Below are 15,488 nucleotides of genomic sequence, written 5' to 3'. Positions count from 1 at the left end.
GCTCTGTGTTGTGGCAGAAACTAATGCCAGGAACACGCCTATTGACATATACTCTTGTGTATATATCTCAAATGATCCTCAACTCAACTTACGTCATTTTCTTATATTTATTCAAATTTTAATCAAATGAATGGCTTAAATTCGAATCCACTGCGTTTAAATTGTTATACATAATCGAATAATAACTTGTATTATACGTAAGTAAGTGTTTGTCTCACAATGTTTAAGCGATGTTTCGTAATACACATGCCGTCACAGCCTCGCACGTTATAGATTCAATCTCGCGAGAGCTTCCTGGGGGCGATAAAAATGTAATGACCCCAACACAAAGACGGACACCACGCGCCCTCCTGGACCTACCTACGAGCGGCGCTATAAAGGGACCAATGTTAATCGATCCATCAAACATGTATTCAATTTGTTATGGGTCAGTATGAAATACAGGAACTGCTATTTCATTTTGCGAGTTTGTTACTTCATAAAAATAAATCCTTTCATCCTCCGCATTTCTTCATCTTATTTCAAAGACAAACTCATCAGCGGAACCTAGCGCCGAACTTTTTATAAAATGTTTAATTCTTTTTCTTCTTCAATTTTGTAATGCTAGAAGATACTACACCTATGCAGAAGTAGTTATTATTAATTTATTATCATCATCAACAAACTATTTGTAAATCTGGAAATAATAATTTCGCATTTGATAATATGCTATATTTTTCTATAAACAATTAACAATTATTTTTCGATCAAAAATTGCCAGTAACAGCAATGTGACTACTGTGTACCGTGTTATAAGTTAGTATTTTTTTAAATAAAAGTGGAAGATAAATAGACTACAAAGTCAATATGTAACTTCCTTGGGTTTCACAACCTCAGCCAAGTCTCATTTAGTAGGTCGACATTATAGAGAGAAATGTCTCACAAACTGGCCGTATGTGCGTTGGGAACGGAGTGCCTTAACACTGGATTCCTTCTGCCTATCTTGCCATATGGAAAAACACTTTCACTTAATTTACTTGTATAAGGTCGAAATTAATTTATATTTAAAATGTCTAATGTAAATAATTTATAAACCTAATGAAAATATTCTCAGTGACGTCTATGACGAACAGCGCAATCGATACTACTTAAGAAATCATGAGGGAGTGATGGTCGTTCCGGTCTAGACCGCGGTATGTTTGGGAACGTGGTGACTGTGTTAGGTTTGTTTCGTCTTCAACTCTATGCTTTATCTCGCATAACGCATTCGGCATTTATTAAGTTTATACAAACGCTCATATCGTACAAGTTAGTGCAGCGCGACCAAACTCTTTATCCAGGAATTGTAAAGGTAGTTAGGAAATGAAAACATTCCTCCGAGTTGTCATCAAACCCACAAACGTCGCGTTTACAGTCAGCCGGAAGGTCGAGAACCCCCCGGAGAGCAAGTTGCACTGGTGGGCTGTGCTCCATACACCGCTGGGTTAAATACTATAATTAAGTAAAAAGTTAACAGTATACAATAAACTGTTTATTTTAGGGACCGTTCCAAAGAAATAAAAGGAAATCCTTACACAATCACTTTTGTTGTTCGTCTATCTAGCAGTTCGTCTTTCAACATTTTTTAATTCTCGAGCAGGACGCAGCGGGGAGGACTCTAAAATGAATATCACCTACACTTTTGATGCATGTTGACTTACTGAGGAAATTGATACAGAACCCTCGATGTGCGACTACGACTCGTATTTGACTTTTAATACTGATCTTAAGGTAGATGAAGTTCTGTAAAAACGACTCTACGGAGGACGTTAAAGGAATTTAAAAGTATTAAAGACAAAGTATTAAAGAAACGCTACGTCTTAAATTGACTAAGTTAGAAATGGCTATACAATTTTATTTCTAGTAAGTTTAACTATTTAATACTTTTATCCCGCTAGATAACAGGGCAGGCGGAGAGAACTGAGTGGGAACCGAACCCACAAGGCAGACGCTGTGCTGCGAAAGTGTTCATGACAATATGTTACATTTAAATAATAAGAGTGGCGGAACTCAACGTCGCGCTTCGTCGTCTTAATAAAGCAAAGAATTGTAAATACTTCATTCATTATAAATTCATCGTGTAAAGTAGTTCAATTCAATATTGTATCGTATTTCATTACTATAAAATGTTATGTAGGTAAATTCTCGAAAATTATGTTTTTTTTATATATTTAAAAAAAAATTTTACTATAAAGTACAAAAAAAACTATTTTTTATTGTCACGCAGTACCTGTAATTATTATTAACTACAAGAATCCTGATCAAATCTAGTGTACGACCTCTCAGTTATCTACTTTTTAGGATTCCGTACATTAAAACAAAAAACCCTTATCTCACTTTGTTGTCCGTCTGACGGTCTGTCAAGACCATTTATCTCGAGATCACGTGAATTTGTCTAGCTAAAATTCATATCAAACATCAAGTCGACGGCCCCTTGGAGCACTGAAAAAATCAAGCTTCTATCTTCAAAAAATCAATCTTCTTCTATTAACACAATCGGACGATACAGTTGTATCGTGTACTAGTTAGTAAAGCATAATTTTTGCTGCATTTTACTCATGAGACGTCGGGTCCAGTGTGCTTTCCTCCAGGAAACTCGCTGGAACGGCAATAAGTCCCGTAACATCGGACAGGGTTACCGGCTTATATACACTGGGTCACCTTCGGGTAGAAACGGTGTAGCGGTAGTGCTTTCTGAAGAGCTTCAGAATGGGCTCCTTGAAGTTGACCGTCGCTCCGACCGCTTGATGCGAGTGAGGGTACTGATTGAGGGCGTCATCACAAACTTAATCAGTGCCTATGCTCCCCAGGCAGGATGTAGCGCGGCCGAAAAGGAGACATTCAGCAGTATGAAGGGGTGCTACTTGCTGTGCCGTCTACCGAAGTGGTCTTAGTTGGGGGGGACTTGAACGGGCACGTCGGTAAGGCTGCTGAGCCGTATGAACGTGTTCACGGGGGTTTTGGGCACGGTCTTCGCAATGCAGAGGGAGAAAACATTCTGAGAACCTGTATTGCGTCTGATCTGGCCGTCGTGAATACGTTCTTCCAAAAGAATTCTCAGCACCTTATCACGTATAAGAGCGGGTCCCACTCAACTCAAATAGACTACTTATTGACCAGACGGTGTCATATGGGCAGGGTAACTAACTGTAAGGTCATTCCAGGTGAAAGCCTAACGGCCCAACATCGTCTTCTTGTCATGGACTTTAACGTCACTCCGAAGAAGAAAGTAGCCGAGAAACGTAGGCCTCGGATCAAGTGGTGGTTGCTGAATGGACCGATGCAGACCGACTTCCTGGCAGAGGTGAAAAGTCACGATATTTCGACGAACACCGAGACTGCTCAGGATGCTTGGGATCGGGCTCAGTCGGCAATCATTGCGGCGGGCAGGCGAGTTCTTGGCCTTTCTAGGGGAGGACGTGTCATCGACAAGGAGACATGGTGGTGGAATGACGAGGTGCAGGAGGTGACTCGTGAAAAGAAGGCTGCCTTTAAGAAGTGGCAGGAATCCAACTCTCCTGAAGACAGACTGGGGTACACAGTAGCTAAACGTGCCTGTAAAAGAGCTGTAGCCAGAGCCCGCAGTGAAAGTTTGTCACCGTTGTATGATAAACTTGAAACTGTGGAGGGGCAGAAGCTCATTTACAAACTGGCACGTTCCCGGGATAAAGTGACGCAAGATATCGCAAAATGTCTTTGCGTCAAAGATTCCCAGGACACGCTGCTCTGTAGTCATGCCTCTGTGAAGGAGAGGTGGAGAAGCTACTTCCAGGAGTTGCTGAATACTCAGCACCCATGCAGTCTTCATCACGACCCACCGCCTAACCTCGGACTTATTGCCCCAATAACCCTTGACGAAACACGTAATTGCCTTCGACGCATGAAGAACGGAAAAGCGGTGGGACCTGACGACATTCCGATCGAAGCGTGGAAATCGTTGGGCTCTCTTGGTGTGCTCATGCTTACTGACCTTTTTAACCATATCTTGAACACTGGTAAGATGCCGCATCAGTGGCGGCTTAGCTTCATTACCCCTATTTACAAAGGAAGGGGCAGTGTTCAAGATTGTGGTAGTTATAGGGGCATTAAGCTTATGAGTCATACCATGAAGCTCTTCGAGCGCATTTTCGACCTCAGGCTCCGCCGAGAGTGTTCTGTCTCTGAGTCTCAATATGGATTTCAGCCAGGATCGGCCACCATGGACGCCATTTTCGCCCTCAGAACTTTGATGGAGGCATACAGGGAAAAAAGGAGAGCTCTGCATGTGGCCTTTTTAGATCTGCAGAAGGCCTTTGACGGTGTGCCTCGTCAGTGTATCTGGTGGGCATTGCGATCCAAAGGGATCCCTGAGGCCTATATTGAGATTATCAGAGACATGTACCACGATTCCGCTTCTATGGTTAGGACTGCTGTTGGCGACACTAGACCCTTCCCGATTACGGTGGGGGTTCACCAGGGCTCGGCTCTTAGTCCGTTCTTATTCAATGTAGTGCTCGATACTGTCTCGGCTCACATCCAGGACCAGTCTCCATGGCTGATGATGTATGTCGACGACATAGCACTCCTTGCCGAGAACCGACTGACGCTGGAGCGTAAAGTGAACCTCTGGAAGGGTACGCTTGAGAACGGCGGTCTTAAACTAAATGTGTCGAAGACAGAGTACATGGCTTGCGGGAGCCGGGACTCGAGCACCATCCTTATAGGTCCTGAGCCAGCCGTTAAGTCGGAGAAGTTCAGGTACCTTGGATCCGTTATGCACGAGTCTGGAGGCATCGACCACGATGTCCATGGCCGGATAAGCGCTGCCTGGGCCAAATGGCGGGAGGTCACTGATGTGGTCTGCGACCGCAGAATACCGCCCAAGCTCAAGGGGCTGATATACAAGAGCATCGTCCGACCGGTTCTTTTATACGGCAGCGAATGTTGGCCAGCACTATCTCGGCACACTCAGGAGCTTCACGTCACGGAAATGAAGATGCTGAGGTGGATGTGCGGCGTAACGCGGTCTGACCGCATACGCAACACATTCATTCGAGGTAGTCTTGGGGTCCGTGACGTAGCGGATAAGCTCCAAGAGAGTCGTTTGAGATGGTTTGGCCACGTTACGCGCCGGCCTAAGAACTATGTCGGACGCAAGTGCCTTGCTATACCAGTCCCTGGGGTGCGACCTCCCGGACGCCCAAGGAAGCGCTGGTTGGATGTCGTGATGCAGGACATGAGAGCCAATGGTCTAACCACCGAGGATGCAAAAGATCGTGCAAAGTGGAGTAGGTTGTGTAGGAAGGCAGACCCTGGCAATTAGCCGGGATTAATGCCAGGAGGAAGAAGAAGAATTTTTGTTGCATTTTGTATGGAACTTTCCGCGTAATCAAAATCTAAGAGATACTTCTTGTGGACCTCCCTACAATTATGAAATGTGGCAAGAAGTTATTTACAATACAAATAAAGGAAAAGTGAATGAGTGCATACGTCCCCAAACTGAAGTACTCGTAAGTCGATTTTTATTTAGTTACCTCCCGTTCACCTACTATCCTGAAATTGATACGGAACCCTCGGAGGGTTAGTCGGTGTTCACTATTAATTCTAGTAAATAGATTAAATTATTTATTCTTACTACTTACGTAATATTAGATTAGCTTGTATTTCAATACATTTCAATAATAAAATATATTAAGACTATGTTAGTTCAGGTGTGACCTCATTTAGAACATTTCAAACACAAATATAGCCTCATTCATGAGAAGCCTTTCTATTTAAAATTACGTTCTAGAGGCCAGTTTATTTTTCTTTGTGTTCAGTGTAAGCATTGTCAGTAATGTAAGTATTTTTAAAATTTAAATAAGTTATATTTAATTTGTCTTTCTTTCGATGTAAGCTAAATAATTATTTTGATGTACCTGGTTCTCAGTCGCTATATAATATTAAATAATACAATTTCTTATTTTTGGCCGTGTATGCAGCGTAGGGCAAGGTTCTCAAAGAGAACCTAGTGTTGAGACACTGTGCTCCGCTTCCCGGCCAACCTGTTGAGGGGCAGCAGACAGGCCGGGAAGCGAAGCACAGTACACAACGCTGCTCGTCGTCTACCAGATCGGAAAAATGAAAATTATTTAATCTCCCAAGTGGAAACGAACTCCTAACCATAGTCATAGCTCATAGGCCTCCGCAATGTGAACTTTAAATTATATTGATGTTTTAAATTGTACTCTATCTCCACGAGACACAGTAACTAAAGCGATGCTGTGTAGTCTACATTATAAGCACCCGCTACTTCCCGAACCACTGGCCAAATAGATGACCTAGTTTTAAGACAATCCTAAGATATAGTCAAGTGGTATATAATCAACCAAATATTTAATTCAGCAATTTCAAATTAAAAGTGTGAATATTAAATGTAAAAAATCCGTCCGTTCCACCCAGAAATGTCCCTCCTTGAACGTTTTCATAACAATAATTAATATCTTAATATCCAATAAACCAATTGAAAGGATCTCCAACATGGTAATAAAAAATAATTTTAATATCCCCACTCCCAGTCGTTATTACTAAACTCGACGGCGCTCGTAGTCCCGCCGGCTTCATTACTCCGATCGTTTCACAACTTTACTATTCAACATTATGTACTCGTATTATTTATTTCAGGGTGTCAAAATTAACTGTCTTCGCGTGTCTCCTGTTAGTAGTGAGAGGTAAGTACGAGCAAGGTAGGGGGGTAAGGGGGTAGACGATTAACAACTGATGGCAAATCATGTTCCAAAATAGCTGTATACAAAAATATTAAAATTTATTTTGGTTCACACTATAAAAAATAATTGTAATTTTAATAATTACCGAAATATAAATTGTTCAAACAATATAACAAGAGGACGATTAGGATGTTGAGGGAAGGCCCCGGTGTGTTGTAACGTTGGCCAGGCGAGGCGGGACTACATGACCGCATTTGCATACAACGAGGAGCTCGCCATATTACTTTATGTCATTGAGCACGGAGTGTCCCTGCTCACGTCCGGGATAGCAACGTGAAGCTTGACGTATATCTTTGAGTGTGGTTATTAATAGTATAAGTTAAAACCACTCGGTGCAATGCTACATTTGATGTCCCCGCTCTGTTAGCCAAGTAACACCATATCCTCGTCTGCCACTGTAAGAGCTGCTTTGGTAAAAATTCACCTGAACGTACAAAATAAAATATGTAACTCGTAATATTACCATGATTATGTCCATTATTTCTGTGTTTAATTCACAGCTTTCAACTTTCAAAGTAACTCAAGAGACTTTTGAGAGCACTCGTGTCGCCGGGCACAAGTTGTGGGTTCGATTGCCACTCGACGTAATAAAATATTTAATATTTTCATTTTCCCGCTCTGGTAATGAGTCCAAGTAAAGTGTCCTTCAACACGCAATGCCTCTAGAATGTGATGAAAAGTGGAACATGGAAGAATTTTAATAAGAACGGTGTCTAAAGTGGACGGGAGTCTTAACACTAGGTTCCCACGTTCCCTCTGCCTGCCCTACCATTTGCGGGATATGGCGTGAAGCTCAATAAAATATTGGTGGTAATCGGATGTTCTGGAGTGAATCATTTAGATAACTAAGTAAATAATTTTATAAATGTTTACTTTGGTATTTAACGTATAAAATAGTAATTGAAACATGTATTTTATTACTATACACGTTAACACTAGATATATACTAATATAATAAAGCGGAAGAGTTTGTTTGTTTGTTTGTTTGTTTGAACGCTAAGATCTCTGGATCTACTGGTCCGATTTACATTATTTTTGTTTTGTATGAAAGCTGCATTCTTCAGAAGTGCTATATATGCCATTACACATATAAACTAATATATTTTAAAGTACTTTTTAATTTGACATGCAATTTATTCTGCCATATTAATAACAACCGTCGCGTCGCTACGCAACCGTTACCGCGACATTTTGATATTCATCCTTATGACAATAAATATAATAGTCACTTTTAGCATTTTATCTAGATTGAAATTATACATTTTAATAAATAATTAAGGAGATGTCACTGATTCGAAATGACATAGCCTTCGGGCGGCATAGTATGAGTATGACCGACGCGAACGAGCAGATGACGTTGATGGTTTTATAAATTTTCTCTTTCTCTTAGGTTCTCTTCTTATTTTATTTGATATTGTTGACAAAAAATATTTTAGATAGTTTTTAGGTACGGGTTCTAGGTTCTAGGTTCTAATATTAAGAATATCCTTTAGTTACTTTTACTTCTTATGTTGGTTTTCAATTTCTCAGATATTTTTTCTAATAATATATCTCTAATTATTATTCTTTTTGATTATTTAAGCTTATATTTTCTTACTAATTCTATTGAAAACTGAAAATATATTTAATAAATATTCTTATAGTTTAAGCAGGCGTAGCCGCGTCCGGGTCCACTAGTATATTATAAAGTTATAATTAATCGCCCACTACGAGTACGTCCTATATCATTTAAAATAGATTGATTGTCTATAAGTGAGCATAATCTATGGCCGCCGTCAGATCTGTCAGGCGCCTGACAGCGGGACTGACAGCGGGAGGGACGCGACGACGTCAGGCTGTCAGTTCTGAAGTGTCCTCCGTCGTTTTAATTGCTATTAGTTCATAATCTAAGTTTGTGTGCTTTATAATGTATATCGTAGGTAATTGAGCTGTCGGGAGATGAGGTTGGACAGTGTACGTACAGATTAAATAAAAAAGTATTTCATTATAATTATAAAACTAGATATTATTGATCGATCTATATTTTAGTAGATTTAAGTATTTTTAAGGTTGACTCACGTACACGCACAACGTGAACGTGAACACAACACGTAGTAGCTTATGGTACGTGTTTAGTAGTTAGTCACGTAACACTGCGCCGCTCGATATCTATCTTCAGTGCCCATCTAAACCTCATTTAGCACTCATACCTACTAACTAAAAAGGACATTAAAAAATCGTAGAAGCATTTTAAATTTGATAGTATAAAAGTATTTGATTCAGTTTTAATGTGAAAGTCAAGTCGACATCCGCTGAAGCAGAAGTAGCGTCGCCGTCATCAATCACAGATGCGGCGATAGGGGGCGATAGGGGGACGTTAGTAATAACTTATACGAAGCTAAACGATATCATATAAAAGTGGTTTGATTCTACAGCTGGTGCCTTTTAATGCTATTTCATTCAACATTCTTATAATTATGTTTTAGATATCATAGAATTAATCTATTTTCACTTGAATTAAAAAAAAATCAGCTTCACGCTGTTTCTCGCACACAGCAGAGTAGGCAGAGGGGACCTAGTGTTAAGAAACTCTGTTCCCCACTTTAATTTAAAAAAAAATAATTCAAAAGTAATTCTAAAATAATTATTAAAAGTAGTCATGAACCAGTGCAAGAACTTAGTTAGACAGTCATCACCCATCATCCTTTCTACTCGTATATGTTATAGGTACCTACTAGTATAGTTTATCTAAAATTTTCTTGTATCGTATAAAAACATACCAACTTCACAAACAACTAATTAAAAAAAGTTAAAACACCGTTTAACTTCAAAATTAAACATATTTTTCTAAAAACGGAAGCGGAAATACATGAAGTAATCTAGTAACAAAATGAGTAGCGGCGGCGGCGGCGGCGGCGGCGGCGGCGGGGGGGTGGAGGTCGGTACCACTTTTCCACTTTTTTCCGCGGCCGCCTAACGAGGGCCTAATGAGCTCGAGATGAGATTCCTACTTATAATATTACGCTAACTTGTACTCCGTGTACTTTGCTGCCAGTAATTCTGGCTAATGTCAGTTTTTGCTCGGTTTGTTTAAAAATATCATGTTTTCGAGCAAAAAAATTTCTCTGTTGGTTTGGGTTGGGTTGGTTGGTTACTGTTTCGTATATTGTATCATTGTGTTGGAAATAATAATTTGTGTTTAATAGATAACATTTATTTTGGTAAACTTTGATAAATATTTTTTATTCATACCGCGTCGATTAAAAGATAAAGTTATTAGCCAAAAAGTACTAGAACATACAAATAAATAAACATTCTATTTTACTTTTAAAAATAATTACACAAAATAAAAAAAAACTAAAAATAAAAAAAATCAAGCCCAGTAATCTGAAATTTTGCACAATTAAAACAAATTAGATAATAATTAAATTTTTAGTGGATACACCTGAACAAACTATTTTTTTACAAAGTAAGACAACTGCCAGGATCTTTTTAATTTGAAATGTTACTTAATATCTAATCTATCTCTATTCGATATAAATATAGTTTTTTGGTATTACTTAGTTTGTCTACCTAATCCGAACATAACATCAAAAGAAACAAAATGCGTTAATGTTATAATACTTCTAGAATATATATATCAGAACAAAAAATACTAGCGCAAAGAATAAAATATATGTATAACTAAGAGATAGAAGTGTAAGTAAAAGGGGAACCCCCGCACGAGTGTTTGACTTCAGTAGTTAGAGCTCAAAGACCACTTCATTACGCGAGATTAAAAGAGATACAAACTGAAAGAATAAAACACTGTCGCAGCGACTCGACTAATGTACAGAAGGGATTTACCCATTTTTTTCCTCAGATTGCTATTATTTCTATATTATTACAATTTTTATGTTATAAATAACATATAGTTACTAAATAAATAGACGTTTTTTACATTTTAGCATAGATACGTAGAAAAGTAGTTTTGATCGCAAGAGAAATCTTTTGGGTCTTGGATTCGAGTTCACACTATTTGCATTGCACATGTATTATATATATAATTAGGTATTCTAAGTGTGCGAGGAGACTTTGACCGCGATCTAGCGCAGGTCCCATAGCCGTCTTCGGTATGTAAACTTTCCAACACAAAAATAAATATTAATTTAAAACGCTGACAACTCCAGCTTTATAATATTAGTAAAGATTTACTCAATGTAATGTGATTCCAATCTTTGTAATTACATTTGCACAGCGACCTGCTAACATCCGAGTATTTGGCGTGAAAAGGCGACACGAAAACAATTAAGCTTGTTAATATGAGCTCGGTTCGCGAACAATTTTTTAATTTTTCTAAACAATGAGACTCGTCGTTTTGGTGAATTTATAGCCCCCGGGGGCCCATGGACGACGCATGGGGGGACTCACACCTGAGTGTTGTCATGCTTCGCTTATTTAAATATATAATTAATAATTGGAATAATTTTTTAGATTTGTTTGTGTACAAAACGTTTGTTGTTAAATGTTAATCATTTTCTTACGTTTTAAAAATATTGGACACTCGTAAAAAAATATTTAACACTTTAGACTTATTAAAATATTCTTTTTAAAATCTGGTTAGAAACCAGACCCAGATTTGGAAAATGGAAAAATAATACAAGTTTTATACACAAATTTCGTAATCTCTTTGAAGTGTCCTATATATTTTATCTATACATTTTTACATGAAGAAAAAATGTTCCAAGACTGTGTCCTCAGTGAGCCTCGCTCCACTCAGGAGTCCAACGAGATACATGAGTTTGGTTTGAAACTGTCAAAGAGTCAAGTGATTAATATTCAAATAAGTTAAATGAAGTCGAGGTATCGGCTTGCTTTAATTTGCAGATTATCAACTTGGCCCGACTTGGGTTTCGTCAACAGTTTTTTTTAATTAATATAAAAAACAAAAGTTTGACAGTCTCCTGGAATATTCAAACAAAATGACATAATTTTAAAGTCACAGACTTTGATAAATTAGTTGGAATAAATTAGTATGTTCTATTATCTGGCTTCATACAGTATGTTGCGTGTGTGTGTGTGTGTGTGTGTGGCGCGTGACATCGAACACGTGTCTTGTAGTAACAGACTTTGTTTGTCCGCGTACGTACAGCAGCTACCTACCCAATACTGACACAGGGAGAGTAAACTAAACTCTCGCCTATAGGTACGTCTATGCATCACGGCAATTCTTTTTTTTTAAGTTTCGCGCTGTACCCGCAGACCACTTCCACTCAACATGCAATTCCTTTAGGATTCGATTGAATATTAGGAAGGAAGTGTTTTGATACTAGGTTCCCACCACCTTTCCTAAGAAAAAAGGATATTTTATGTATTATGGTACATACATTAAAAATGTTTACGAATCGACAATCAATCGAATCCAGAATTCGGCGGAAAGTGCGAGTGTCTTAACACTACGTTCTCACTACCTACCCTGCTATGTGTGTGGGATGAAGCTATAAAGAATATTTAATGTTTTATGGTACATAAATTGAAATTTAATCAAATTATAATAAAATCAATCACAACTTGGTCCAGAGTAAATAACATTAGGACGTATCAGCGGTGCGACACACACACACACACACGACACACACACATACATATATCTCAATATGTCGAACACAATGAACATAAAAAATCATGTGTTGAATATTTTAAAGAATTCAATATTTTTGGCGACGTAGGGTGTTACCAAGCTACGAGTACCTACATACGTCAAAATTGTAATAGGTGCGTGTGTTGCCCGTCCACCGCCGCACACGGACTACACATGTTCCTCATTAAATGTATTAATAGTTGTAAAGTGTTAATTCACTCACAGTAAAACCGATTAAAATTTTAAACGTAACAGGACTCGAATCTGCGCTCCTCAAATTCCATCCAAGTATTATATAAAAAATATGAACGACACCTACGTTGAGGTAATAAGTAAAAATATCCTCGAGCAATAAATATAGTCGCGTCTTAGTTATTTACAGGAGGCATTAAGCGAAGAGTTCGAGCGCGGCGCTCGTTTAATGTACAGTGATTGATCTTGGTTGGTTTTTAATTTTTGTATAATTTCGTATGTTTTATAATTTCATAATTTATTATTAAACTTACCTTTTTCTTCAGAAAAAAATGAATAAACTAAATCTATTTCAATTTCCATCATAAACAACAGTCACGGTAGCCACTTTGGTTGTATTTTAACTAATGACTCAACACTCAAGTAAATTGTTGTATAATACGAAATAAATACTATAAAATGTTTATTAAAAATGGAAACTTTTATGGTGTAGACTTCCACGTGATAACATATCTATTTGACGTACGAGCGCCCTCATACAAAGGAATAATAGTTTGATATAAATGAAAGGCCCTCAATTCCTTGGGGTTCTAAAAGTGAACACTATATTCTGATGTGTTTATAATAATGGGTGTTTTAATTTATGAAATGTGTAATTTATTGTTTTACAAAGCGTGGCGTTCAGCTCCGCCGATCAACACGCAACACCTTAAACATTTTGGCGGTAAGTGTCTTAATCCGACACAATCATACAAATTTGTCGAACATTAGTATGATTGGTTACTTAGGTATAATATTGCTTTGATTTAAAAAAATATTTATTAAAATCAATATTTAAAAGGTTTATTCGTTTTTGTTTTTCAATTTTTCTGTCGGTCACATTTTTTATTGACATTATTACAATAGTTATATAACTTAAGCTAGTAAAAGTGTTTTAGACAGATATTTTTAAAGATTACTAAAGTCGTATGTATATTAAATTAAACCAATATGAAGAAGTTGAAATAGAGTTAGAAGTGGCTGTCCACCACTGCGCCACCGTGGCCTCGTGCCTCTGCAGGTAACGTCACCTCTAAGAGGCCACGAGCGCGTGAGAGCGCAATAACGCCGTCTCAGGGTAAACGAAACATGCGATAGTTGTTAGCGTCTTTACGAGCGTCTTATCATATTTTATTCAGTAACCTTACTATACGATTAATCGTTTGGAATATATTTTAACTGTACGTGATAGTTGTTTTATGTTAGTTTTATAACTACAAGATAGCTAACCAACATAGCTTTAGGTAACTACTTATATACTTATTTACAATACGTACGTATAAAATTTAATCGCACCAGAACTTACGAGTAAACCTGCGGCTCTTGGGCACCGTTTAGATTAACCAAGCTACAGGGAGGGAAGAAACTTGGGAACCTAGTATTAACACATTTCCTTTCCCCACTTTCCTCTATTCTCGAGATACTGCGCGAGGAATAACGGAATTCAACGTCGCACGCTTGTGCGCCTGCACCACGACAGTCTCAGAAACAAATGTGAATAATTAATAATTTAAGCAGCTGGGCCCCGGCGGCATTCTAAAACTGAGGTTTGAAACTACGGCCATCGTACACAGACATTTAAAAACGAGATGTCGATCAGGCGTATATTTTAATATTAAAAACAAAAAATTAATTTCAACGAATTAGCTTGTCACTTAAGTTGTCATTAGGAAACAAGACTTCGTCAAACTGACGCAGAGCACTCTTGACTCCCGCCAAGTGTCCGTCACGTGGAGAGCGGCCGCTAGTGGAAATGTATATTTGTTTGTTATTTTACCAAAAACAGCATTTCATTTTAAATTAGGGCATTAAAAATACTGCTTTTAAAATTTTGTATTTCTAAATTATACCGCAAATACTGGTAGCACAAAATAATAAGGGAATGAAGCGCCTGTATTTGGAAGGGTGTAGCCCTGTCCATTCTAGGGTATGTCTCGATCACGATCACCTCCACATTACAATGGCGGTATTGATGGATTGACGAATAGACTTAGCTCAAAGTTTTGTCGATTAAAAAAATTAGATAATTAACTGACGTGGTTATGTGTTCCACAGTATTATGTGCTATGGCATCCTACTTTGGGGTTTGTTAATCTTTGACTGACAGATGTGAGATAGGTTCGCCATCTATAAATTCGGCCCTAAAGATTCTTTAAGGCAAACCTCTAAAGAAATGAATATGTGAGTGTTTATATTTCCATTTTCTTCGCTTGTTGAGTTGCGCCACTCAACACGGATGCCTCCAAAATTCAGCGGAAAGTGAATTAATACATTTTTGAAAATAACAAGAAAAATATAATGATTTTACCAAAATCGGTGATGTACCTACATAATAGATCGAGATGTCCGAACCCAAGGCCCACAGATCTACGTCATCCCTAAATGAACAAATCTCTAAAATAAAATGCGTAGGAAAGCTAAGAATCCTATACAAAGCTGGCAACGGGGCTGAGAGAAAGTAGGATTTTAGGAAAAACAGTGTTATAGTTGAAGCAAACAAAGTCCCGGGCTACTACTAGCATGATATATAAGTTCAGGTGTTTTCTCAATTGATGTAGCAGGCCCCAGTTAAATTAAAATTGTTTTAATATTCAAGCGCCATCTGCGCGTGCAATTTGTATGGAAATCATGCCTATTGTGTATTCGACCTTATTTGTTTTTATTGTTATTTAATTATTAGGTTTTTCCGTTTCCAGTATAATTTGAGCATTTTTCCCACAAATTTTGTTTTATAAAATTCTATGCTGAAATAATTTATATTTCTTATATTTTTACATCTGGGAGTCGAGTCACATATCGACTACAATTTAAATGACGACCTCGAAATCGTGTTGCGGTATCAGGCTGAAATGAATGTGAAATTTATCCACCACCCTGGAAAACAGTGTTTGGAT

General features: G+C 38.0%; 2 protein-coding genes across 8 annotated transcripts in view; one reads left to right on the top strand and one right to left on the bottom strand.

Annotated features, from left to right (window-relative positions):
- The window catches only part of Mip (Myoinhibiting peptide precursor), a 51,727-nt gene that overhangs the window by 30,040 nt on the left and 6,199 nt on the right, over positions 1–15,488 (bottom strand). The gene's annotated exons all lie outside the window — the stretch shown is intronic.
- LOC146533251 (uncharacterized) overlaps positions 5,736–15,488 on the top strand; it is a 30,802-nt gene continuing 21,049 nt past the window's right edge. Inside the window, exon 1 of one of the 2 annotated variants that reach the window (XM_085196909.1) lies at positions 5,736–6,707. The gene's annotated coding sequence lies outside the window, so the exon portion shown is untranslated. Of the gene's footprint in view, positions 6,708–8,589; positions 8,718–15,488 lie in introns of those variants that run through there. The other variant, XM_085196908.1, reaches the window with a different exon arrangement.

This window comes from Heliconius melpomene, chromosome 13, assembly GCF_056956725.1.
Source record: "Heliconius melpomene rosina isolate 202511_hmr_F chromosome 13, ASM5695672v1, whole genome shotgun sequence".
Lineage (NCBI taxonomy): Eukaryota > Metazoa > Arthropoda > Insecta > Lepidoptera > Nymphalidae > Heliconius > Heliconius melpomene.
This window is presented reverse-complemented; position numbering and strand designations above follow the sequence as displayed.